Raw genomic sequence first — 26072 nt, 5'->3', positions numbered from 1 at the left:
TCAATACACGGCCTCAAAGAGCCGTCTTTCTTAGACACAAAGAAAAAAACGGCTCCTAAGGGAGATGACGAAGGACGAATATGTCCCTTTTCCAAGGACTCCTTTATATATTCTCGCATAGCAGCGTGTTCAGGCACAGACAGATTAAATAAACGACCCTTAGGGTATTTACTACCCGGAATCAAGTCTATGGCACAATCGCACTCCCGGTGCGGAGGTAGTGAACCAACCTTGGGTTCTTCAAAAACGTCACGAAAGTCAGACAAGAATTCAGGAATCTCAGAGGGAATAGATGATGAAATGGAAACCAAAGGTACGTCCCCATGAGTACCTTTACATCCCCAGCTTAACACAGACATAGCTCTCCAGTCGAGGACTGGGTTATGAGATTGCAGCCATGGCAATCCCAGCACCAAAACATCATGTAGATTATACAGCACCAGAAAGCGAATAACCTCCTGGTGATCCGGATTAACACGCATAGTCACTTGTGTCCAGTATTGTGGTTTATTACTAGCCAATGGGGTGGAGTCAATCCCTTTCAGAGGTATCGGAGCCTCCAGTGGCTCCAAATCATACCCACAGCGTTTGGCAAAGGACCAATCCATAAGACTCAAAGCAGCGCCAGAGTCGACATAGGCGTCCGCGGTAATAGATGACAAAGAACAAATCAGGGTCACAGATAGAATAAACTTAGACTGTAAAGTGCTAATTAAAACAGACTTGTCAGGCTTCTTAGTACGCTTAAAGCATGCTGATATAACATGAGTTGAATCACCACAATAGAAGCACAACCCATTTTTTCGTCTAAAATTCTGCCGCTCGCTTCTGGACAGAATTCTATCACATTGCATATTTTCTGGCGTTTTCTCAGTAGACACCGCCAAATGGTGCACAGGTTTGCGCTCCCGCAGACGCCTATCGATCTGAATAGCCATCGTCATGGACTAATTCAGACTCGCAGGCACAGGGAACCCCACCATAACATCCTTAATGGCATCAGAGAGACCTTCTCTGAAAATCGCCGCCAGGGCGCACTCATTCCACTGAGTAAGCACAGACCATTTGCGGAATTTTTGGCAGTATATTTCAGCTTCATCTTGCCCCTGAGACAAGGACATCAAGGCCTTTTCCGCCTGAAGCTCTAAATGAGGTTCCTCATAAAGCAACCCCAAGGCCAGAAAAAACGCATCCACATTGAGCAACGCAGGATCCCCTGGTGCCAATGCAAAAGCCCAGTCTTGAGGGTCGCCCCGGAGCAAGGAAATTACAATCCTGACCTGCTGTGCAGGGTTTCCGGCAGAGCGAGACTTCAGGGACAAAAACAATTTGCAATTATTTTTAAAATTTTGAAAGTGAGATCTATTCCCCGAGAAGAATTCAGGCAAAGGAATTCTAGGCTCAGACATAGGTGCATGAACAACAAAATCTTGCAAATTTTGTACCTTTGTGGCGAGATTATTCAAACCTGTAGCTACACTCTGAAGATCCATTTGAAACAGGTGAACACAGAGCCATTCAAGGATTAGAAGGAGAGAAAGAGAGGAAGGCTGCAGTATAGGCAGACTAGCAAGTGATTCAATTAAGAGCACACTCAGAACTAGAGGAAAGAAAAAAAAAAAAAAAAAAAAATTGTAGCAGACTTCTTTTTTCTCTCCTTTCTCAGCCAGTAATTTAACCCTTTTTTTTGGGCCGGTCAAACTGTCATGATTCTCAATGGCGAGAGAACATAGCCCAGCATATATGAGAACTAGCTCTTGGAAGATGGAAACTATACTGACCATGAACTAAACCTGCCGCACAACTAGAAGTGGCCGGGTAGCATGCCTACGTTTTTTAACCCTAGATGCCCAGCGCCAGCCGGAGAACTACCTAATCCTAGCAGAGGAAAAGACAGTCCTGGCTCACCTCTAGAGAAATTTTCCCAAAAGGCAGACAGAGGCCCCCACATATATTGGCGGTGATTTTAGATGAACTGACAAACGTAGTATGAAAATAGGTTTAGCAAAATCGAGGTCCACTTTCTAGATAGCAGGAAGACAGAAAGGACACTTTCATGGTCAGCAGAAAACCCTATCAAAACACCATCCAGAAATTCCTTTAAGACTCTAGCATTAACTCATAACACCAGAGTGGCAATTTCCGATCACAAGAGCTTTCCAGACACAGTAACGAAACAGCAGCTGTGAACAGGAACAAAATGCAAAAACACACAAGGACAAAAGTCCAACTTAGCTGGGAGTTGTCTAGTAGCAGGAACAAGCACAGAAGGCTTCTGATTACATTGTTGACCGGCAAGAAACTGACAGAGGAGCAAGGTTATATAGCGACTCCCACATCCTGATAGGAGCAGGTGAACAGAGGGGATGATGCACACAAGTTCAATTCCACAAGTGGCCACCGGGGGAGCCCAGAATCCAATTTCACAACAGAATGGCAATGAAGTATCCTGGCCTTCCTACACGTGGTCTCGTGGTCCTGGAATGAGATGCTGAATGAGGGGAGGTCTGATGCACCGATAATGGTGTACAAAGTCCCGGATTGGAGTCCGCAGTCTCACCACTATAAACCGCGTGCACCCCAGGATCAGCTCTGCAAAGAGTGTCCGCAGATGTTAGCGACACCATCCGGTTAGTATTGTAGAGGTCAGAGAGTAACGAGGAGAAAGTCTCAGGAGATGCACAGTCTGTATGCGCGGGGGACAAAAGGTTGCAATGCGGGCCTGTCAGTTGGCATCGGTCAGCGGAGAGGGTGTCAACCTTCTCTTGTCACACACGCTGGGTACCCGCCAAAAGCCTCATTCTCGCTCGCTCAGTCTCTTTCATATCACACCTGCCCCCAACAGTCAGGTGCAGAGGTCTGCTCTGGTCAGAAAGTGGTTCCCTCAGCAACAGTGGTTACAGCCCCGACAGTTCCGGCCCGGACACGCAAGAGAAACCACTATTCTGATTAATCTTCCTACATTCCCCCACTCCTTTTGCTCGCCATTCCACTGGCAAGGATTCTTGTGAAACACATGACTATCTTCCTCTCATTCTTACATTTTGCTGCCAAATGAAGTGTTCTTGATCAAAACGATTGGGGGTTTTTCCTGCTGTTGTTTGTTCGGAGTGCCATAAGTTGGAAGGAGCAGTGGAGTCCTCTTGAGTGTCAGAATCAGGTTGTACAGGAGGGAGCAATGGTGTGTCTATATTCTCGGGATCAGATTCTTCGTGGACTCTAGGTCTTTCGTTCATCACTCTTCTCATCCTCTTCTTCCTCTACTACTGTAGGAACTGACTCAAGAGTCTCCAGCGCCTCTTCCTACTCATACCAGATCTTTTTCGATAGGCAAGGCCGAAGCATATTCTGGTGAACTATCTGAGCGGGAGATCTCTATTCTCCTTCAGACTGAATCTCGTACACAGGCCCCTCAGAGCTGACTCGTCGCTTTACCCGGTATGGGTCCTTTTCCCACCGATTTTCCAGTTTGTCTTGAGGATGTCTGTCTTGCACTAAAACACGGTCTCTCAGCATGCTCCAACTCCCGAAGCCTGGCCTTTACCCACCGATGCAAAGTCTGCAGGCGATGACGATGTTCTCAAACCCAGGAGGACACCCCCATCCATGGATAGTCCTCTTCTGGATCCAATTCTAACTCAGTGATTCCCTTTCAAGCCCGGCCGAATAGGAGAGAATAGGGGGTATAACCTGTGGTTCAGTGTACTCGATTGTTGTATACCCACACCAACTCTGATACATACTCAGGCCACTGGGCTTTCTGATCTTCTTCCAGAGTTCTCAACATTTGAATTAATGTCCAGTTGAACCGTTCACAGGCGCCGTTTCCCTGAGGGTGATACGGTGTGGTGTGGGATTTGTCAATCTGGTACATATGATGTAATTCTTCCATCACTTTACCTAAGAAATAGGCTCCCTGGTCAGAATGGATCCATGTCAGACAACTGTAAAGTTGAATGAAATTTTTACAGATTGCATGTACAGCTGATTCCGCAGTTTGATCTCTGGTTGGAGTCACAACAGCAAATTTCATGAAGTGATCTACCATCACTAAACAGTGTTCATACCCCTGGTGGGCCGGCCCAATGGTCACATAGTCTATCATTAACAGCTCCAGGGGGGCGGATGTCACAATGGACTGCATGGGGGCACTCTGCTCAGGCGGTTTAGCCAATTCACATGTCCGATATGCCCTACAAGTCTCTTCCACGACCGCCTTCAGCCGAGGATGATAAATTAACCGCTGTAACCACTGAAAAGTCTTCTCCTGACCAAAGTGTGCTCTTTTTTCATGTGCTTCGGTGGCTATCTCAGAAAACAGCTCTTCTGGAGTTATGACTTGCCAGGTGGCACCTATCTCTGTCTGAAGTTGTACTTTCCGATACAGCTATTCATTCTTCATCTGAAGGTGTTCCCACTGTCAAAGAATCTGCAGTCTCCTGGGATAGAGTATTTCTCTCTGCCAAACTGGAAAATCTCTTTAAAGTCACACACCGTCTAAGCAGAGCAAGCTCACTATCTTCTTGCTGTAAGCAGACCCACTCATCCCGGGATCTGCCCAAGACGCCCCCCTGAGTCAAAGTTTGTACCTGGTCCTGCGATGCCACCACTGTCCTGGCGGGACCAAGGAACCTGGGGACTTCTTCACTTTCCAGTTCTTCATATCTATTTCGCTCAGGTTTTGCATGTTTCAACCTTCGTAGGGCATCAGCATGAGGGTTCTCTGCTCCTCTTTTGTAAGCAATTTTGTACAAAAACTTTGCCATTCTGCCCACCCATTGTTGTTCCAGAGCTCCCAGCCTCGCATTTTCCAGATGAGCCAATGGGTTGTTATCAGTGCGTACCATCACTTCAAAACCGGACAAATATTCCGCGAACCTCTCCGTCACAGCCCACACCAATGCCAGCAGCTCCAACTTACAGGAACTGTAATTGTCCGGTGTTATGATCTGGTGGCCTAAGAGCAGCATGGGACGTACTCTGGAGAAGGTGGTACCTGTACTGACCGCAGACCCTGAACCTAACACCGCAACTAGAAGTAGCCGTGGAATGTACCTAGCGCTCCCTAGACATCTCGACACAGCCAGAGGACTAATTACCCCTAGAGATGGAAAAGGGAAAACTATCTTGCCTCAGAGAAAATCCCCAAAGAACAGGCAGCCCCCCACAAATATTGACTGAGAGGAGAGGGAAAAAACATACACAGACTGAAATGAGAATTTAGCAAAGGAGGCCACTTCTAGCTAAATAGAAAGGACAGGACAGAGTACTATGTGGTCAGTATTAAAACACTAGAAAATATCCACCACAGAAAATACAAAAACTCCACAGCTAACTAAAGACATGGAGGGTATATCTGCATCTCCAGAGATACCAGCTTGGCTAAACAAATCCTTATACAGACCAAGCTGGACAAGACAAAACATGGAAAATAACTGAACAATAAGACCACAGCATGTGGACAGCAAAATCAAGGCCAGAACTTATCTTTGTTGAAAAGAACTGCAAAGCAGAAAAGACCAGGCAGAGATGTGAATCCTCCAGGAACAATGGACAACTGGCACTGACTAAAGGGTGAAGCAAGACTAAATAGCCCTTTCCAAATTGCAAAAAGTGAAAACACCTGATAAATGCTGTGATTCAGAGACAGCAGCGCTACCACTTACAACCACCGGAGGGAGCCCAAGAGCAGAATTCACAACAGTACCCCCCCTTGAGGAGGGGTTACCAAACCCTCACCAGAGCCCCCAGGCCGATCCGGACGAGCCAAATGAAAGGCATGAACCAAATCATCAGCATGAACATCGGAGGCAACAACCCAAGAATTATTCTCCTGGCCATGACCCTTCCATTTGACAAGATACTGAAGCCTCCGCCTCGAAAAATGAGAATCCAAAATCTTCTCAATCACATACTCCAACTCCCCATCAATCAACACCAGGGCAGGAGGATCAACAGAGGGAACAACTGGCACCACATATTTCCGCAACAAAAATCTATGAAAAACATTATGGATGGAAAAAGAGGCTGGAAGGGCCAAACGAAAAGACACTGGATTGATAATCTCAGAAATCCTATAAGGGCCAATAAACCGAGGCTTAAACTTAGGGGAAGAAACCTTCATAGGGACATGACGGGAAGACAACCAGACCAAATCCCCAACCCGAAGCCGGGAACCAACACAGCGACGACGGTTAGCAAAACGCTGAGCCCCTTCCTGAGACAACACCAAATTGTCAACAACATGAGCCCAAATTTGCTGCAACCTGTCATCCACAGAGTCCACCCCAGGACAATCCGAAGGCTCAACCTGCCTTGAAGAAAAACGAGGATGAAAACCAGAGTTACAAAAGAAGGGTGAAACCAAGGTAGCAGAACTAGCCCGATTATTAAGGGCAAACTCAGCCAATGGCAAGAAAGCCACCCAATCATCCTGATCAGCAGACACAAAGCATCTCAAATAAGTTTCCAAAGTCTGATTAGTTCGCTCAGTTTGGCCATTTGTCTGAGGATGAAATGCGGAAGAAAAAGACAAATCAATGCCCAGCCTAGCACAAAAGGCCTGCCAAAACCTAGAAACAAACTGGGAACCTTTATCGGACACAATGTTCTCCGGAATGCCATGCAAACAAACCACATGCTGAAAAAACAACGGAACCAAATCAGAAGAGGAAGGCAACTTAGGCAAAGGTACCAAATGAACCATCTTAGAAAACCGATCACAAACCACCCAGATAACTGACATCCTCTGGGAAACCGGAAGATGCGAAATAAAATCCATAGAAATATGCGTCCAAGGCCTCTCAGGGACCGGCAAAGGCAAAAGCAACCCACTAGCGTGGGAACAGCAAGGCTTGGCCCGCGCACAAGTCCCACAGGACTGCACAAAAGAACGCACATGCCGTGACAAAGAAGGCCACCAAAAGGACCTACCAACCAAATCTCTGGTACCAAAAATCCCAGGATGACCGGCCAACACTGAACAATGAACCTCCGAAATCACTTTACTAGTCCATCTGTCAGGAACAAACAATTTCCCCACTCGACAGCGGTCAGGTTTATCAGCCTGAAATTTCTGAAGAACCCGTCGTAAATCAGGGGAGATGGCAGAAAGAATCACCCCTTCCTTCAGAATACCGACCGGCTCAAGGACCCCAGGAGAATCAGGCAAATATGCTCCTAGAGAGGGCATCAGCCTTAACATTCTTAGAACCCGGAAGATACGAGACCACAAAATCAAAACGGGAGAAAAACAGGGACCATCGGGCCTGTCTAGGATTCAGCCGTTTGGCAGACTCGAGATAAATCAGATTCTTATGATCGGTCAGGACCACAATACGGTGCTTGGCCCCCTCAAGCCAATGTCGCCACTCCTCAAATGCCCACTTCATAGCCAACAACTCACGATTGCCGACATCATAATTGCGTTCTGCAGGCGAAAACTTTCGAGAAAAGAAAGCACACGGTTTCATCAAGGAACCATCAGAATTCCTCTGAGACAAAACGGCCCCTGCCTCAATCTCAGAAGCGTCATCCTCAACCTGAAAAGGAAGAGAAACATCCGGCTGACGCAACACAGGGGCAAAAGTAAATCGGCGTTTAAGCTCCTGAAAGGCAGAAACAGCCGCAGAGGACCAATTCGTCACAACAGCGCCTTTCTTCGTCAAATCGGTCAGAGGTTTAACCACACTAGAGAAGTTGGCAATGAAACGGCGATAAAAATTAGCAAAGCCCAAAAATTTCTGAAGGCTCTTCACGGATGTGGGCTGGATCCAATCATGAATGGCCTGAACCTTAACCGGATCCATTTCTATAGATGAGGGAGAAAAAATGAAGCCCAAAAAAGAAATCTTCTGTACTCCAAAGAGGCACTTAGACCCCTTCACAAACAAGGCATTATCACGAAGGTTCTGAAATACCATCCTGACTTGTTTCACATGAGACTCCCAATCATCTGAAAAAATCAAAATATCATCCAAATATACAATCATGAATTTATCAAGATAATTCCGAAATATATCATGCATGAAGGACTGAAACACAGATGGAGCATTAGAGAGTCCGAATGGCATCACAATGTATTCAAAACGGCCTTCGGGCGTATTAAACGCAGTTTTCCATTCATCCCCCTGCTTAATACGAACCAGATTATATGCCCCTCGAAGGTCAATCTTAGTAAACCAACTAGCCCCCTTAATCCTAGCAAACAGATCAGAAAGCAAAGGCAAAAGGGTATTGGAATTTGACCGTGATCTTATTCAAGAGGCGATAATCAATACAGGGTCTCAAGGAGCCATCTTTTTTGGCAACAAAGAAAAAACCTGCTCCCAATGGTGAAGCAGATGGCCGAATATGCCCCTTCTCCAAGGACTCCTTCACATAGCTCCGCATGGCGGTATGTTCTGGCACAGACAGGTTGAAAAGTCGGCCTTTAGGGAACTTACAGCCTGGAATCAAGTCAATAGCACAATCACAGTCCCTATGCGGTGGAAGGGAACTGGACTTGGGCTCATTGAATACATCCTGGAAATCTGACAAAAACTCAGGAATTTCAGAAGAGGGGGAGGAGGCAATTGACATCACAGGAACGTCACCATGAACCCCCTGACAACCCCAACTAGTCACAGACATAGATTTCCAATCTAATACCGGATTATGCACCTGTAACCATGGGAAACCCAGCACAATAGCATCATGCAAATTATGCAACACTAGAAAACGACAATCTTCCTGATGGGCTGGCGCCATGCACATTGTCAGCTGTGTCCAAAACTGAGGTTTATTTTTAGCCAACGGTGTAGCATCAATGCCCCTCAAAGGAATAGGACTCTGCAAAGGCTGCAAAGGGAAACCACAACGTCTGGCAAATTCTAAGTCCATTAAATTTAGAGCGGCGCCTGAATCCACAAATGCCATGACAGAAAATTACGATATGAGCAGATCAGGGTCACAGAAAACAGAAATTTAGGTTGTACAGTACTGATGGTAACAGAACTAGCGATTCTCTTGGTACGCTTAGGGCAATCAGAAATAACATGAGCAGAATCGCCGCAGTAAAAACACAACCTATTCTGATGTCTGAATCCTTGTCGTTCAGCTCTAGACACAATCCTATCACACTGCATAGGCTCAGGACTCCGCTCGGAAGACAATGCCATAGTGTGCACAACTCTGCACTCGCGCAAGCGCCGATCAATCTGAATGGCCAGAGACATAGAATCACTCAGACCAACAGGCGTGGGGAACCCCACCATAACATCTTTAACGGATTCAGAAAGACCCTTTCTGAAGATTGCCGCCAAGGCATCCTCATTTCATTTAGTCAGTACAGACCATTTTCTAAACTTCTGGCAATATGATTCTGCCGCTTCTTGGCCCTGAGACAGGGCCAACAAGGTCTTCTCAGCATGATCCACTGAATTAGGTTCGTCATATAATAACCCAAGCGCCTGAAAAAAGGTGTCTACATTAAGCAATGCCGGATTCCCAGGTTCCAGGGCAAATGCCCAATCCTGGGGGTCACCACGCAGCAGAGATATAATAATTTTAACCTGCTGGATGGGATCACCAGAGGAACGGGGTTTCAGAGAAAAAAACAGTTTACAGTTATTTTTAAAGCTCAGAAATTTGGACCTATCCCCAAAAAACAAATCAGGAGTTGGAAATCTAGGCTCTAAAACTGGAGTCTGAACGATATAATCAGAAATACCCTGTACTCTAGCAGCAAGTTGATCCACATGAGAAGCCAATCCCTGAACATCCATACCAGTGCCGAACTCCTGAGCCACCCAGAGGCAAAGAGGGAAGAGAAAAAAAAAACACAACAGACTACAGAAAAAAAAATGGCTCAGCACTTTCCTTCCCTTCTTCTGAGATGCGGTTAACTCATTGTAGGCCAGTTGTACTGTTATGATCTGGTGGCCTAAGAGCAGCATGGGACGTACTCTGGAGAAGGTGGTACCTGTACTGACCGCAGACCCTGAACCTAACACCGCAACTAGAAGTAGCCGTGTAATGTACCTAGCGCTCCCTAGACATCTCGACACAGCCGGAGGACTAATTACCCCTAGAGATAGAAAAGGGAAAACTATCTTGCCTCAGAGAAAATCCCCAAAGAACAGGCAGCCCCCCACAAATATTGACTGTGAGAGGAGAGGGAAAAAACATACACAGACTGAAATGAGAATTTAGCAAAGGAGGCCACTTCTAGCTAAATAGAAAGGACAGGACAGAGTACTATGCGGTCAGTATTAAAACACTAGAAAATATCCACCACAGAAAATACAAAAACTCCACAGCTAACTAAAGACATGGAGGGTATATCTGCATCTCCAGAGATACCAGCTTGGCTAAACAAATCCTTATACAGACCAAGCTGGACAAGACAAAACATGGAAAATAACTGAACAATAAGACCACAGCATGTGGACAGCAAAATCAAGGCCGGAACTTATCTTTGTTGAAAAGAACTGCAAAGCAGAAGAGACCAGGCAGGGATGTGAATCCTCCAGGAACAATGGACAACTGACACTGACAAAAGGGTGAAGCAAGACTAAATAGCCCTGTCCAAATTGCAAAAAGTGAAAACACCTGATAAATGCTGTGATTCAGAGACAGCAGCGCTACCACTTACAACCACCGGAGGGAGCCCAAGAGCAGAATTCACAACAGTCCGTATTATGTTCGGATTCGTGAAGTGGACCGACTTGTATAAGTGATCACCTTCTCTCTTCCGTCTTGCATCTGTGACAACACAGCACCAAGTCCATGCAAACTCCCGTCGGTGTGGAGAATAAACGGTTGAGAAAATTCTGCATATTCCAACACAGGAGCTTCAGTCAATGCCTTCTTCAGATCTTGAAAAGCTTCCTCCTGAGGTTCCATCCAATGAATGTTCCAGTCCTTTACGCCCGAGGGCACTCCTTTAAGCAACTCCAGCAGAGGTCTTGCTCGGCGGGCAAAATTCTTCACAAAGCGGCGGTAAAACCGTTCAATCCCAGGAATGCTCGACAATCTTTTACCGTCTCTGGAGTACTGTATCACAGAGATCTTCTCTCGGGATGGTTTCACCTTGTCAGCAGAAACAACATGGCCCAAGTACTCAATCTGAATGTGGAGCAAATGAAATTTTTGAGGTTTCACCTTTAATCCGTGCTTCTGAAACTGACTCAACACCTGTTCCAGTCGTTGTAGATGTTCCTCAATTGAAGCAGTGTAGACTGTAATGCTGTCTAAATAGATAAGCATGGCTTCAAAGTTAAGGTCACCCAGACACCTTTCCATGAGACGCTGAAAAGTTCCAGGAGCATCAGCCAAGCCGAACAGCATTCGGTTGAACTCAAACAGGCCCATGGGTAGAATAAAGACAGTCTTTGCTTGATTATGTCCAGACAGCAGCACTTGCCAATAGCCACTGGCAAGGTCCAACGTAGAAAAAAAAATTGGCTTTTCCTAGCGCAGACAGGGATTCCTCAATCCTGGGTAATGAGTATGAGTCTCTCACGGTACAAGCATTAAGTTTCTGATAATCCACACAAAACACAGAGTCCTATCTTTCTTCCACACCAGCACTATTAGAGCAGCCCATAGACTCTGACTCTCTCTGATGACACCTTTGTGCAACATCTGACCTAACATATTCTTTACCTCTTGGTACAGCTGTGGTGGGATTTGCCGATAGCGCTCTCTAATGGCCATGGTATTTTCAGTAAGTATCTCATGTGTGATGGCCATGGTGTAGCCAAAATTGTCTTCATGATGAGCGAACACATCCCTATATCACCCTATCAGAGCTTCCACCTGCTGCTCCTGTGCCTGAGTGAGTTTGGCCAACTTGGCCCACATTTGTTCCAGGACAAGTCATTCATCCTCAATGTGTTGGGCTCTAGCATTGAAGAGGAGTTCACCATCACAGTCCAGGGGTCTCCTTGCTGTACTTTCAGCTGCACAGCCTGAAGTGGTACTATCTCTTCAGGCATACCCACAATCCGGGCTACTACTCTTTTGGGAAAAACTGTGATGTTCTGGTCCTCTAAATTGATGCAGTGAACAGGAACAGTTCCATCACGCACAATGGCTAAGGTACGTGCCACCAAGAATCCCGAGGGAAGTTGCTCTGAGAAAGAAGGCTCAATTTGTATCTCAATTCCTTCCAATGGGATGCGAGCTAGGATGGGCAAAGTGAGTACTGTTTGTCCGGGTGGTAGAATGAGTTTGGAAGAGGTGGGAACGATCACTTTTCCTAACACTCCTCCTTCACGGCAAGACTCTTAAGCTTGAGCTACAATAACTAACTATTGGAATACTCTTCTCTGAGGGGTATGTGGGCTCCACTGCTTCAGAGTCTCGTTAGAGGGATAGTTGATGAGAAGACTCCTGAATTCCTTCAAAACGTTCATTTCTAGGGTGAATGTGTGTCTGCTACTAAATTCTCCCTGGGTTAGCACACACCCTTTCATCCCAGATCCTTTCCACAAATGGAGATCTGCATCCATGCCACCCCTGTGACTGGAATGGGCAGTTGGGCCATCATCTTTATAACTCGGCCCCACTCAGGCTTCAGGAAAATGTCGCCGAAAGTAAGCTTCTAGGATCGTTATCACCTGTGAGCCCATGTCCACCAGGAAGTGCACTGCTCGACCATCAAATCCCGCCCAACTTGTGGGCACATTGACACTAGACTTGTGGGACTTCCACTACTCCTCCGCATCTGTTCTGGCTCTGGGCGGCTTCCCCCTGGCTCGGAGCCTGTTAGTTTAAACGAACGACAGGATGGAACTCTTCCCCGACGTGTACATTCCCGCGCTATATGTCCATTCTTGCCACAATTAAAGAAAGTGAGGGGTCTGGAGATACTGGACCTAGGGCCTCCCCCAACTGGACCTAGGGCCTCCCCCAACTGCTTGGTCTACTGCCTCCGTGCTCTTGGACTGCATCCTGCTGACTACTCCAAGTGTTAGGTATTAGCAGGAATGCCGGACGCAGTGATGAGCAGGAGGCAGAGCAAGAGTTAAAGTTTTTTTATATATTTATCACAGCAGTAGATATTCCACGCAGGGAGTAAGGGGGTGAAGGTAAATAGGCACACAACATGTAAACGGTAATAAAGTAATAACAAAGGGTTAAAAAACAAGTTAACTTATCAGTCTCTGGTTCCTGGACGATGGAGGCTGGAAAATCCCACGATATCGCCATAGGTGATGCGAGAAGTCTCTGAGCTGGTCCTGGAGGAAAGTGAAGCACTGTTTCTGAACAGCGACAAAGTATCCTGGTCTTCCTACATGTGGTCTCATGGTCCTGGAATGATATGCTGACCGAGGGGAGGTCTGATGCACCGATAATGGTGTACAAAGTCCTGGAGTGGAGGCCGCAGTCTCACCACTATAAACCGCGTGCACCCCAGGATCAGCGCTGCAAAGAGTTTCGGCAGTTGTCAGTGGGGAGAAGGTCTCAGGAGATTCACAGTTGTATGTGCGGGGGATGGTAGGATGCAACGCGGGCCTGTCAGTTGGCATCGTCAGCGGAGAGGGAGTCAACCTTCTCTTGTGGCACACACTGGGTACCCTCCAAAAGCCCCGTTCCCACGTGCTCAGTCTCTTTTATATCACACCCGTCCCCAACAGTCAGGTGCAAAGTTCTGCTCAGGTCAGAAAGTGCTTCCCCTGGCAACAATGGTGACAGCCCCGACAGTTCCGGCCCGGACATGCAAGAGAGACCACTATTCTGATCCATCTTCCTACATATGCACAGAGCTAAAGAGGTGCTGACAGTGCTTCATTCTCAATGCACAGCAGTTATGTGATCACTGTGTAATGGAAGGGAGCATAAACTGCTCGGTTTTAGGACCCAGATAGACCTACTATGCAGCCAGGAGGACACATTTCCCCTGTAACAAGGGCTATTATAGCAGCCTCAGTTACAAAGGAAAATAAAATATTAAGTATTAAAATGCCAGTATAGGTCTTTCATGTGTAAAATAAATAAAAAAATATCAGGTTGAAAAAAAAATATGCCACTTTCAATCCAAATTGATGTTACTAACCCTCCCCTGTAAAAACATGCATCAGTTATTTATAAATAATTGGTGCAAAGTGAGGAACACATTTTTTTATTTATTTTAGTAGTCCTTTGTGTTCATATAAGATAGGAAAAACAAACAATTTCCACTATTTTCCAACCAATATCGTCTGGCATCAAGAAACCAATGAGAATATGACAGTGACATAGAAATAAAGCCTCATGTATCACAAAAAAAAAAACCTACAAAAAACTGCTTGGATATCCAAATAAGAATAAAAGATGGCAGCTCTTAACAGCCGTATTTACGAAAAAGAAAAATTTGCTTAGTTAGTAATGGGGATTAATGGCCTAAGTTGATATTAGTTAACTATAACAGATCGGAATGAGCAAATTTTTTGACATTCAAATTCAAGATTAAAAAGACAACATTTTCCACAAATGACAATTATTGCAAAAGTCTATGATTGCTAGAAAAAGACGTGTCTAATACTCAATAGTCTCCTAGGAAGTTACAGAACGCTTTTCAATCTCTCTAACACAAACACAGTTTTAGTGATGTCTAAGTGACCTCAACATGTAAGACTTTGGGTACATGGATAAAAGGTGGTCACCAACATGCTGTTTAACCATTAATGATTACTTATATGCTTTTGACAGCATTAGTTTATTAAAGGTTATTATTCATCAGCGCCACTTTTTTATGGCACTGAGGAATAAGTGAATAGCAATCTCCACAGTGGACAAAAATGCCATGGATGTCAGCTGTATTTTCCATTAGTTACTATGTAATTACCTTAGGTTACGACGGCCTGTTAGACCCTGCCCTCAGTCAAACAGTCTGGCCTTACCCTAACTGTTATAAATTATTTCACATAATATTCATATGGTAAATATTCTCTAGTACCTACTGTAACTTAATATTGAAGCAGTGCATATGTCTTGGCTTACACTTTGTATTCAAAGTATGCTTCGGAGTGTTAAATATAGATTTCAAGTTTTTATCTTGTTTAAGTAAGTTTTTTATGTATTGGCAGAATTTTATCTAGTGTTTTTGTATTTTTTTCAACTAAACAAGTAATTTTCTGTAATAGTTTCACTTTTAAGAAATATACTGTTCATTTTGTTCTTTGTACTTTTATTCACTGTATATCTTTGTAGCACTCAAAATGTATTGCTCTCCATGACCTCAATGTCTATCTCATTCTAGAGTCAGTTAAATCTTGTATGTTAAATCTGACAACCCATTTCCCAAGTGTACTTGACCTGAAGAGCACGCACTTGTTAAGCAATCGATGCTTTATGTCTTTCTTGTCTGTTAATCTCTCTATGCTGTCCTATGTAAGGAAACTGAATAATAGTACCCAAGAAAAATACCTAAATAGCCAACATATACAAAGCCTTAATGGAAATGTATTGACTAAATGCCAACACTAATAATGTTATAAATAACAAACTTTGGACAAAGGTATGTTCACTGCCCTTATTCATACATAAATCATTGTAAATAATATTTAATAATATATTTCAGTAGAAATAATATGAACGATAGAATCCAATATTATCTCAGTAAAAGTTATACATTTAAAGAACAAACATGTAATTTACTGGATATAACATTTGCTATCTGTACTGCAATACCTGTCTGGAATACCAGTCTTATAGGTTATATATAAACATGAGTAGGAATAAGTATTTTCATTATGCTTCTTCTCTGTATCCTGTATAACAGTGCCTAAAAAAGACAAATACAGAAGGTTCAGGTAATGAAAAACTTTTTTTATTCTGGTGTATTCAGTTTGATACATTTCACCCACCATTTGCAAATGGAGAAAATTCAAGAGTAGGTCTCAGAGAGTTTAAGCAACTGCAAAATCTTTGATTGTGAGTCCATTATTAGAAAGACACTAAAAAGGGGAAGTGGAATAATGTTTATAAAATGACACCACAAAGTAAGTCATTGCTTCATTTCTCGTTTCAGAGAGAAAGAGGTCTTGAACTCTAGTGCCAATTGGGATTCTGATTTGGCATTTATCCTAAGTCATATTGCAAGGCTCTTTAAAAGATCAATATTGACTTGTAGGATTGCTACTTCCAATAGGTGGCACTAGAATTCAAGTCCTCTGCATCTCTGAAGAGACAATTTGCATATTTAATTTCCCATAGAAGCATGCAAGGTGTTTAAGTCTCCTCATACTGGCATGTCAAACATGGTATTTCACTCTCTATAAAGAGAAAACTTACCCTTAGATCTCAGTCTTAGCCTCTCACCTAGCTCAATCAGATCTCATACTTTGTGTTTTGGGGGTATTGCCCCTTGTCAGTGCCATATCTGGAAATTGAGATTCTGATTTGGCTTTTATCCTAAGTCATATTGCAAGGCTCTTTAAAGGGTCGATATTGACTTGTAGGATTGCTATTTCCAATAGGTGGCACTAGAATTCAAGTCCTCTTCCTTTCTGAAGAGACAATTTACATATCCACTCTTGGATGAAAGTTTTGTTGTATCTCTTTGATCTTATCGTGTGCCTTCCTGGTCATGCTTTGTCAGGACCCTGAATGTTTTTGGTTACCTTTTGGGCATGCCTGCCCTTTTCCAAGATGGCATCTTTTGTTTCATGTGCCCCTTGTATTCCTGCCTTATAACTCCACCCCATAATCTAGTCTGTGCTAGAGTATTCTGCTGGTGTGTCTTGCTCCTGGTGGCTTCCTTTTTTTTGGCTGCTCCTGCAAACCTGTGTGAATATTCTGCTCCTCACTCTCTGAGATCTTGCTGCATGCATCTGTACCAGCATACCTCCTGCTCCTGACTGCTAGTGCTGCTTCTTCTATGCCGCTGACGTACACCTGCAATTGCTAAACACGTAAGCTGGTTGCTGCTCTGGTTCTGCTTCATTTAATTAGCTGCAAAGCTCTGGACTGCTCTGCTTAATCTAAGACTTCAACCCAGGCCTTCCTGGATAATTTAACGCCTTGTTTGGACTTTCTTATCCATGCATGGACTAGACACGGACTTATTTGTTTCTAGCGTTCTCAAGTATAAACTGTACTTTACAGACGGTCTGCTCATTGCATTTCTCCCTGAGATTTCCTACAGACTTCTTATGTTACAAACAAAAAAGTCCCTGAGTATACCCCCTGGCACTTCAATAATGCATAACCACACAAAAAGACTTACTAGCAAGTAGTCAAAAAGAAGCGAACCATAACATTAAAACATTCAACATTTATGGAAACATTTTATAAAAACTATTTTTTGTACGGCAAAAAACATAATCATATAAAGACATCCAAAAGGAGGGGCTCCAAACAGTATGGCAATATCTCATATCAAATGATGGTAAATATATAGCTCAGTTAATAATAATTATATGCCAGTTCCTGGCCTTGTTTTCACGTTACTGATCGTTGACCTCCATCTTGGGTGAGCACATACAATATGTAGTCAATCTGATTCTTATAGCCCTCTTGAGTGATGCCCATGTGTAGTGTCTCCATTTGTGATTTTGGTCAACGGACACTCGAATTGTCATATAAAAGTCAATAAATATTTCTTCAGCCTCGTTACATTCACCAAGTCCAAAGTTTCCAACAACAGTTCCATGTTTCCTGTGGCCCACTTTGGCATTCAAGTCATCCATGATAATTATTAAGTCTTGTTTTTGCATTATTGATTTCTTCTTGAACTTGATTGTGGAATAGTTTAATGCCCTCCTCAGCATTTGTTGTTGGTGAGTAAACTTGTAAAATTGTGACATTGATTGATGCTGTTTGTAGTCAAATCGATATGACCTGATCAATGACCGCATTGTACTACAGGACAGTGCTGGCCAAACTTTGGTTGTGAATAAAAGCAATAACATTTCATTTTCGGTTATCATTGACAGAATAGTAGACCCAATGTTCTCTTGACTGGAAATGTCCAGATTGAGTGCCTTAGTTCACTAATTCCAAGTAAGTTGTGTCCTATTCTGTCTTATTTTACTTTGAGGATGTCGAGTTTGCCTTGGTTCATGATTTGTACATTTCAATTACTAAACTTTATGATATCTCTGCAGCTTTTGTTCTTCCCTTTCAACCATGTGGTAGCAGCACCAAAATGGCCATGTGGCTTTGATCTGAGTATGACCAATGCTCATGATAGGCCAGGATCAACTACCAGCTCTTCCTCAGTCGTTTGTTGAGTACCTCTCGACCTAGGGGTGTATCTTCCAACACCATACCAAATTCCTTTAGTTGTATTCTCCATCAACTTTTTTTGGCATCATACAGAAGTAGATTGCCAAGCCTTTCTTCCACATAGTAATGTGGCACCTGTGAAGGAGCCACACTGAATCAGTATAGACCCATTGTAAAATGTGTGAATTAAATTCAAAATACAAGTTAAGTCTTGCTAGACAAATGTACTTTAACTAATTTTCGCAAAGTCCAAACTTTGCTTCTCAAAACTGGTAATAATTAAAAATAAAATCTTACAGTGTTTCTGCCCATGTCATAATCCACAGTGATCAGGGAACTAAACCATTTATTTTGTTTCATCCATCTGAAGTTTCATCCCTTGGAAACCCTGGAAATAAATGATTGGGCTAACTTGTGTTTTAGTCATAGTTATGTTTGTCATGTCTATGATGGAAAAAATATGCTTAGAAAATGGCAGTTATATTATTTCACAAACAGGTTACTTTAGGAAAATGTTACATAAACAAGAAATATATCTGGCAAACATTTTAGCTACTGTATATAGGAAAACCAGGTAGGTTAGGTTTTAATCCTAGCACTACAGTTTTTATTACATGCACCTTGATAGCCATGACTAGAATCCAGGCCATGTGTCAACTGGTTAGTCAGCTGGGGGAACTGAACAGTGTGGGTTGTGTTGGAGCTGGAAAGAGACAAGCCAGAATCTGACTGGCTGCTGTGGATAATAGCGGTTTTGTGTGATTGAACATGGACTAGCTCAGCCATGTTTGAGTAACCAGTGAATGTGAGTACACTGAGCTTAATGCAAGACCTAAATTATTGTTTGATGAGACCCTGTTATAGCTTTACCATATTTGAAAAAGGACTATGATTTTTATTACTATGTGTGTGCCAGAATAAGGCTGTTTTTTTAATTTACAGAACTATGCAAGATTAAGTACCGTATATACTCGAGTATAAGCCGACCCGAGTATAAGCTGACCCTCCTAATTTTGCAACAAAAAACTGGGAAACTTATTGACTCGAGTATAAGCCTAGGGTGGAAAATGCAGCAGCTACTGGTAAATGTCAAAAATAAAAATAGATACCAATAAAAGTAAAAATAATTGAGACATCAGTAGGTTAAAGGGAACCTGTCACCTGAATTTGGCGGGACCAGTTTTGGGTCATAGGGGCGGGGTTTTCGGGTGTTTGATTCACCCTTTCCTTACCCGCTGGCTGCATGCTGGCCGCAATATTGGATTGAAGTTCATTCTCTGTCCTCCGGAGTACACGCCTGCGCAAGGCAATATTGGCTTGCGCTGGCGTGTACTCCGGAGGACAGAGAATGAACTTCAATCCAATATTGCGGCCAGCATGCAGCCAGCGGGTAAGGAAAGGGTGAATCAAACACCCGAAAACCCCGCCCATATGACCCAAAACTGGTCCCGCCAAATTCAGGTGACAGGTTCCCTTTAAGTGTTTTTGAATATCCATATTGAATCATGAGCCCCATATAATGTTCCATACAGTTCATGATGGGCCCCATATTATGCTCCATACAAAATACGCCCCATATAAAGCTCCATAAAATTTATGATGGGCCCCATAAGATGCTCCATATTAAAATATGCCCCATATAATGCTGCACAAATGCTGATTATGGCCACATAAGATGCTCCATAGAGATATTTGGCCCATATAATGCTGCACAAATGCTGATTATGGCCCCATAAGATGCTCATTATAAAAATGTGCCACATATAATGCTCCATACAGTTCATTATGGCCCCATAGATGCTCCATATAACAATGTGCCACATATAATGCTCCATGCAGTTCATTATGGCCCCATAGATGCTCCATATAACAATGTGACACGTATAATGCTCCATATAGTTCATTATGGCCCCATGGATGCTACATATAACAATGTGCCACAAGTAATGATGCTGCTGCAATTAAAAAAAAAAAGACATACTCACCTCTCGTCGCTGCCCGCTGCTCCTCAGTGTCCCGTCTCTCCGCACTGAGTGTTCAGGCAGAGGGCGGTGCATGCACTAATACGTCATCGCACCCTCTGACCTGAAAAGTCACTGCAGAGGACGCGGAAGATGGCGCCGCAGTGGAATGAGGGAAGGTGAATATGAAATACTCACCTGATCACGGCAGCTTCTTCCTCTGCTCAGCGGTCACTGGTACCGCTCATTACAGTAATGAATATGCGGCTCCACCCCGATAGGAGGGGAGTCCATATTCATTACTTTAATGAGCGGTACCATGTGAACGCTGAACAGGGGACGAAGCTGCCGGAGACCATGGGACATGCAGGGACCGCGTCAGGAGTGCCAGGAGCAGGTGAGTATGTGACTGTCGTCACTCCCCCTCACCCGCCGACCCCCCCGCCGACCATGACTTGAGCATAAGCCGAGAGGGGCACTTTCAGCCCATTTTTGGGGGCTGAAAATCTCAGCTTATACTGGAGTATATACGGTAGTTAAGTAAATCTCACAGTGCTTTGTCAAAAGAATCTAGTGTCTGTGTGAACTCTAGTGCCTACTTGAGAGTGCAAATGTCTACACTGTTTGAAAGCAGACCACAGTCCCCAAAAGAGCACAGGTGATTACAGATTAAAACTGAATGTCCTGGGTAATGGTGACTCTCAATTCTAAATATTTTTCTGTCCTGGGTAAAGGCAGCTACAGCATTGCAAACACAGTCTGAAAGCATGGAGGAGCTTGCTAAGCAACTTGTCCAGGCCAATATACAGCAGCAGCAGGTCCAACAAGAAGTTAGCAAACTCCTGATCCCAGAGTTGCAACAGTTTTGGCAACAGCAGCAACATCAGCAGCAGCAGATGGCGTTCTTGGCAGAAATCTCCTGCCACCCAAAATAATGTTATTAGTATTAGATGAACAGTATGGGATACCTTGCAACAAATGACTCTGGAGTACTACTTTGAGGGTTTTTTTGCCTGTCTTTGAGAGAGTGGCAGACATGAAGAAACTGCCACCAGAACAATGGGAAGAGGTCTTTAGCTCTGTACCTTACTGAGGAACCACAGAAAGTGTACTACGATCTTGCCCTGAAGGATGCCAAGGAGTACTTATGGTGCTACCAAAGGGACAAGCTTGAGCCTTGGTTGTAGACGTTTGAATAGTTGCACCTTGTACAAAAATAGCTTCAACTTTAGACCTGCTCTCTGACACAGATGGAGAAAAGAGTAGTAGTGAACCGATTTATCCACTCACTACCTAAAACCATGCAAAGCTGGGATGCCCAAGGAGATCCCCAGAATGCAGATGAACTTGTAAGCCTCGTGGAAATATACTTTGCTATGGATAGCTCCCTGAGCAATCAAGGGAGCCTGAGGTTAATGATATCACATTTCTGTGTTGTGCAAAAGAATGGGCCCAACACTACATCTGAGGGGCACTCAAAGATCCATGATGTGTCATAGCCTGCTTCAAAAAGTGCCTATCATGTCATTGTCTGTTGAAGGTGTTGTTCCCCAGGGCACTTATCAGCCCATTCTCCTTTAGTCTCAGAATTGATGGAATGCTTTGTAGGTCAATGCTTTTCTTATTCTGCACATCCCATGTGCAGTGCCATACCTCACCATGGTGAGGGTGTGCAAGCTGTGCAAGGTAACAGTAAATAGTGTTACTGTGACTGGACTCCTGGAGTCAGGGAATTTGGTGACCATGGAAAGAGCCACACTTCTGCATGTGCTAGTACCTGAGAAGAGAGCGGGGGTAAGATTTATTTTTGGAGATGCCAATGACTCTCTTGGCCTAGGTGGACCTATGCACAGACTGTGATTCTGTGTCCAACCAAGGAGGAAATGTTAAGGGCTTATTTCATTCTATTGGATAAGATTTCCCATTGTTCTGGAACTTCTGAGCTAAAGCTGTAGCACCCAGTAGTTCGGTATGTCACCAGCAGATGGCTAAGGTAACAAGGTCACATGATGTAAAAGGTGAATTTCTCTTCACTACGAAGGCTAGAAAGCAGGATAAGGAATCATCCCCTGAAACCATTATCACTGACCTAGAGGAGTCCCAAGACAACTTTAGATCTGCCCAGCTCAGGGGCTTAATGGTAAGGGGTACTATGAAAACTGTAGGCGTGTTAATTTGTGTTTCCCAGGAGTCAAGAGCTACAATAGTTTTCAGCAATTGGCCAGACATAGTGATCTGTTGTGTCAAGTGACCAAAGTGAATGCAATGATCTGGGTCTGGTTTAAAATTTTAGTATTGCAACAACTGGGGGTAGCAGAGGTGGGTAGCCTTGTCAATGGGAAGCCAGAGATGGTACACGGTATCAGCAGTATAGAGGACTAGCTGAGAGTCCTTGACTAAGGCTGCAGGGCTTAATAATCTTTCAAGGAATGAAGTACAAGGCCAGGTTAAATAGGGTGTCCAATCAAGAAATCACAGGATAAGCCAATAAGGAAAACACAAGGTGGAGCATATCAAATAAACAGATACTGGTATCTGAACTAGCAGGGAGCTGTCCAGAGAGCTGAATAGCTCAAGCAGAAGAGTTGCTTCCTGGTGCACATGAATTGCCAGGTTCAAGTCCTCACAGTGAGAGGCCAGGTAAAAGACCGCCTCCTCAAGGCATATGAGCAAAAAGCTGATATAATCGGTTAGGCAGAGTGAGGATATTTAGGCTTGGGGATAAGGAAACTTGTGTTAGTGCCTACAGTAGAGAGTGGAACACTTAGCGGATACCATGTCATGTGTGGATGTGCCTAAACAGTGAAAATTCCCCAAAATTGATACCATTTTGGAAGCTAGAACCCACAGGGAACTGATCTAGATGTGTGTAGTGGTACAACACGGCACTCGTACTTAGTGTTGAGCGATACCTTCTGATATGCAAAGGTATCGGTATCGGATTGGATAGGCCGATATCCAAAAAATATCGGATATCGCCGATACCGATACCCAATACCAATGCATATCAATGGGACACAAAATATTGGAATGGTTCCCAGGGTCTGAAGGAGAGGAAACTCTCCTTCAGGCCCTGGGATCCATATTCATGTATAAAATAAAGAATAAAAATAAAAAATATTGATATACTCACCCCTCTGACGGCCCCGGCTCTCACCGGTCCAAGCGTCTGCCTCCGTTCCTAAGAATGCAGAGTGAAGGACCTTCAATGACATCGCGGCTTCTGATTGGTCGCGTGACCGCTCATGTGACTGCTCACGCGACCAATCACAAGCCGCGACGTCATCGAAGGTCATTCACTCCCTGCATTCTTAGGAACGGAGGCACCGCTAAGCACCAGAGTCCGCCAGAGGGGTGAGTGTTATGACCTGGTGGTTACGGAGAAGCACTGATATGACCTGGTGGGTAAAACGAAACATGGGAGAAGCTCTGAGGAGGTGGTAACTTTACTGACCGCAAACCCTACTCCTAACACCAACACTAGAAATAGCCGTGGGACGTTCCTAACTCTCCCTAGACACCTCGTCACGGCCTAAGAACTAACTACCCCTTAAGATGGAAACAGAAAACTATCTTGCCTCAGAGAAATTCCCAAAAGGAAAGATAGCCCCCCACACATATTGACTGTGAGTGGAGAGGGAAAAGACACACACAGAAATGAAAACAGATTTTAGCAAAGGAGGCCAATTTCTAATCTAGATAGACAGAAATAGGAAAGGATACTGTGCGGTCAGTATTAAAAACTAAAAATCCACGCAGAGTTTACAAAATGATCTCCACACCGACTCACGGTGTGGAGGGGCAAATCTGCTTCCCCAGAGCTTCCAGCTAGCCTGAATATATCATAATGACAAGCTGGACAAAAAGAAACACGACATGAGCTGAGCAATAAAGTCCAAAGCAGATGGACTAACAAAGAACTAGCAAGAACTTATCTTTTGCTGAAATGGACAGGCCATGAGAAATACCCAAGGAGAAAACTGAATCCACCCTGAGACATTGACTGCTGGCATGGACTACAGACCAGAGCCAAGTTACATAGCAAGGCCAGTGGAGCCGATTAGTGAAAGCAGCTGCTGCAGAACCTCAAGGAGCAGCAGTTCCACTCGAAACCACCAGAGGGAGCCCAAGGGCAGAACTCACAAAAGTACCATTCATAACCACAGGAGGGAGCCCAAGAACGGAATTCACAACAGTACCCCCCCCTTGAGGAGGGGTCACCGAACCCTCACCAGAGCCCCCAGGCTGATCAGGACGAGCCAAATGAAAAGCACGAACCAAATCGGCAGCATGGACATCGGAGGCAAAAACCCAAGAATTATCCTCCTGGCCATAACCCTTCCACTTAACCAGATACTGAAGCTTCCGCCTCGAAAGACGAGAATCCAAAATCTTCTCCACCACATACTCCAACTCCCCCTCAACCAACACCGGAGCAGGACGGTCAACGGAAGGGACCATGGGCACCACATATCTCCGCAACAAAGATCTATGGAACACATTATGAATGGAAAAAGAAGCTGGAAGGGCCAAACAAAAAGACACAGGATTGATAATTTCAGAAATCTTATAAGGACCAATAAAGCGAGGCTTGAACTTAGGGGAAGAAACCTTCATAGAAACATGACGAGAAGACAACCAGACCAAATCCCCAACACGAAGCCGGGGACCAACGCACCGACGACGGTTAGCAAAACGCTGAGCCTTTTCCTGAGACAATGTTAAATTGTCCACCACATGAGTCCAAATCCGCTGCAACCTGTCCACCACAGAATCCACACCAGGACAGTCCGAAGGCTCAACCTGCCCCGAAGAAAAACGAGGATGAAAACCGAAGTTACAAAAAAAAGGCGAAACCAAGGTAGCCGAACTAGCCCGATTATTAAGGGCAAACTCGGCCAACGGCAAGATGGTCACCAATCATCCTGATCAGCAGACACAAAGCATCTCAAATAGGTTTCCAAGGTCTGATTGGTTCGCTCCGTTTGGCCATTTGTCTGAGGATGAAATGCTGACGAAAAAGACAAATCAATGCCCATTCTAGCACAAAAGGACCGCCAAAACCTAGAAACGAACTGGGAACCTCTGTCAGACAATATTCTCCGGAATGCCATGAAAACGAACCACATGCTGAAAGAACAATGGAACCAAATCAGAGGAGGAAGGCAACTTAGGCAAAGGTACCAAATGGACCATCTTAGAAAACCGGTCACAAACCACCCAGATTTCAGACATCTTTTGAGAAACAGGCAGATCAGAAATAAAATCCATGGAAATATGCGTCCAAGGCCTCCCAGGGACCGGCAAAGGCAAAAGCAACCCACTAGCACCGGAACAGCAGGGCTTGGCCCGGGCACAGGTCCCACAGGACTGCACGAAAGAATGCACATCCCGCGACAAGGAAGGCCACCAAAAGGACCTGGCAACCAAATCTCTGGTACCAAAAATCCCATGATGACCAGCCAACACAGAACAATGAATCTCAGAAATTACCTTACTAGTCCATCTATCAGGAACAAACAGTTTCCCCACTGGACAGCGGTCAGGTTTATCAGCCTGAAACTCCTGAAGCACCCGCCGCAAATCAGGGGAGATGGCAGAAAGAATCACTCCCTCCTTGAGAATACCAGCGGGCTCAAGGACTCCTCGGAGAATCAGGCAAAAAACTCCTAGAAAGGACATCAGCCTTCACATTCTTAGATCCCGGAAGATACGAGACCACAAAATCAAAACGGGAGAAAAACAGAGACCATCGAGCTTGTCTAGGATTCAACCGCTTGGCAGACTCGAGGTAAATCAGATTCTTATGGTCGGTCAAGACCACAACGCGATGCTTAGCTCCCTCAAGCCAATGTCGCCACTCCTCAAATGCCCACTTCATAGCCAATAATTCCCAATTGCCGACATCATAATTAC

The sequence above is a fragment of the Ranitomeya variabilis genome, chromosome 2 (genome assembly GCF_051348905.1).
Source record: "Ranitomeya variabilis isolate aRanVar5 chromosome 2, aRanVar5.hap1, whole genome shotgun sequence".
NCBI lineage: Eukaryota > Metazoa > Chordata > Amphibia > Anura > Dendrobatidae > Ranitomeya > Ranitomeya variabilis.
The sequence above is the reverse complement of the archived record's forward strand: the minus strand, read 5'-3'. Positions refer to the sequence as shown.